The sequence below is a fragment of the Sciurus carolinensis genome, chromosome 11, assembly GCF_902686445.1.
Source record: "Sciurus carolinensis chromosome 11, mSciCar1.2, whole genome shotgun sequence".
NCBI classification, from domain to species: domain Eukaryota; kingdom Metazoa; phylum Chordata; class Mammalia; order Rodentia; family Sciuridae; genus Sciurus; species Sciurus carolinensis.
The window spans coordinates 26,670,096-26,672,400 of record NC_062223.1 but is presented as its reverse complement, the minus strand read 5'-3'; the positions used below and the strand labels follow the sequence as shown (position 1 = coordinate 26,672,400).

General features: G+C 37.5%; 1 pseudogene; it reads left to right on the top strand.

Moving 5' to 3' along the window:
• The first annotated feature begins 667 nt into the window (after positions 1-667).
• LOC124960588 (olfactory receptor 4C16-like) lies at positions 668-1,601 on the top strand (annotated as a pseudogene).
• The last annotated feature ends 704 nt before the right edge of the window (positions 1,602-2,305 follow it).

Sequence of the window (2,305 nt, the reverse complement as noted above, 5' to 3'; positions counted from 1 at the left end):
AAGCTTGAAGGTTTTACAAAATCATTGATAATATAATGTGGTTCTTACTCCTCTTTTCAAGCTGGCATATATGCTGGGAAATAATGCAGAAAAGTAGAAATATTATGTAGCTAAAAAACCATGCACATTTCTGTAACAAAGTTTAATAAATATGATATCCATTACACATAGAAATAGTTAGATGGGTTTGAGGGTAGTATGTGACTTTATGCTCTTTCATGAAATACCTTGGGCAATCAAATGTGTCCTAATGCTATATGTTGCACCATGCAGACATACTGCCAAGACTTTTTAATATGGAATAAAATGAAGTAAGTAACAACATGGGGTAATATCTAAGGAGCAAAATCAATCAGAACTATGCCAAAGCTAAGAAAGAGTTGTAATTGAAGAATATATCATATTCATATCTTTATTTAAAATAATATCCTACTAAGTGGTCACTAGAAATTGAGGAAACAATGTTGAGATGACTTATTAAGAGATAATATCTGGAAGGTACATATTAATGTTGTATTTTCTTTAAATATCCCATAATCACACACAGCACCATGAACTATTTTGCTCAATATATTCCATAACTTAACAGAACACACCATAAATGAAATCCACTCTCTTTTGCAGATAAGCCATCCCACACTAGGTCATTCTCCTCTTTCATGACATCATGCAGCTGAACAATAATGTGACTGAGTTCATCCTAATTGGGTTGACACAGGATCCACTGAGGAAGAAAATAGTATTTGTCATATTTTTGCTTTTCTATTTGGGGATGCTGGTGGGTAACTTGCTGATTATCACCACCATCAAGACCAGTCAGGCACTTCAGAGTCCAATGTACTTCTTCCTTTTCTACTTGTCCTTATCTGACACCTGCTTCTCTACTTCCACAGCTCCTAGAACACTTGTGGATTCCTTTTCGAAGAAGACCACTATTTCCTTCAGTGAGTGCATAATCCAAGTCTTTTACATTGCACTTGTTTGGCTCTCTGGAGGTTTTCATTCTCATCCTCATGGCTGTTGACCGCTATGTGGCCATCTGCAAGCCCCTGTACTACATGACCATCATGAGCCACCGGGTCTGTAGTGTGTTGGTGGCTGTGGCCTGGGTGGGGTCCTGTGTACATTCGTTAGTTCAGATTTTTCTTGCCTTGTGTTTGCCTTTCTGTGGTCCCAATGAAATTGATTACTACTTCTGTGACTTGGAACCCTTGTTGAAGCTCGCCTGTACAGACACATATGTGACCAACCTACTCCTGGTGTTCAACAGTGGGGCCATTTGTACAGTGGGATTTGTCGTGCTGATGTTCTCCTACATCATCATCTTGCATTCTCTGAGAAACCACAGCGCCGAAGGGAGGAGAAAGGCCCTCTCCACCTGCATCTCTCACATCATCGTGGTCGTCTTGTTTTTTGTCCCTTGCATATTTATATACACACGACCTGCAACCACCTTCCCCATGGATAAGATGATTGCTGTGTTTTATACCATCGGAACACCTTTGCTCAACCCTCTGATTTACACACTGAGGAATGCAGAAGTGAAAAATGCCATGAGGAAGTTGTGGAGCAAGAAACTGGTCCCAGAGGACATGAGATGAATGGAGGTTTTGAATCCTTCTAATTTTGGATTAAACTAGAAGTAGTAAATAGAAAAATTTAACTTCTGATAGCAGGTATTTCAGAATAGTCCCTAGGAAAAGATGTGTACATGGACACTGGCTACTTTGAATTGATTCTATGTAGAAAAGGAGACAGCATAAGGTGCAAACAGGTATGTAGGGGTCACTGACTTAAAAATTGTTCATGTCTGTGTCCCTATTTCTTTTATTTGCCTAATATCTCTTTTAGAATTTACTGTTTTTCTTGCCTTTTTTTGGACATTGTTGCCTGGTATTCTCTCCTTCTCAAAATTGTTCCACATGCTCAAATCTACAGACTGGCAGCTTCTCGCTCTTCCATATAACCTTATTTATGAGAAAATTAAATCTGTTATATATGATTATGTACCTCAACTTATTTGTTTTTCCTGACCAGTTGAATGTACCATATGCAAATAATTGTAAAAGTCTCTTGTTATCATGTACATTATAGATAATCTAATAATCCCCAAACCAAAACTTGAAGGTATATACTGTGTGCTCATACCACATTTTTACATAGAACTTTCTGGAACAATGACAGAATATGAGGAGAAATGTAACCCTTCTGAAGGATTCCTTAGATCTTAATGACACTTTAGTTGTTTTGTTTTCTTTGCTAATAAAGACATTCATTTTCTAAAATATACTTTATGTTCCTAATT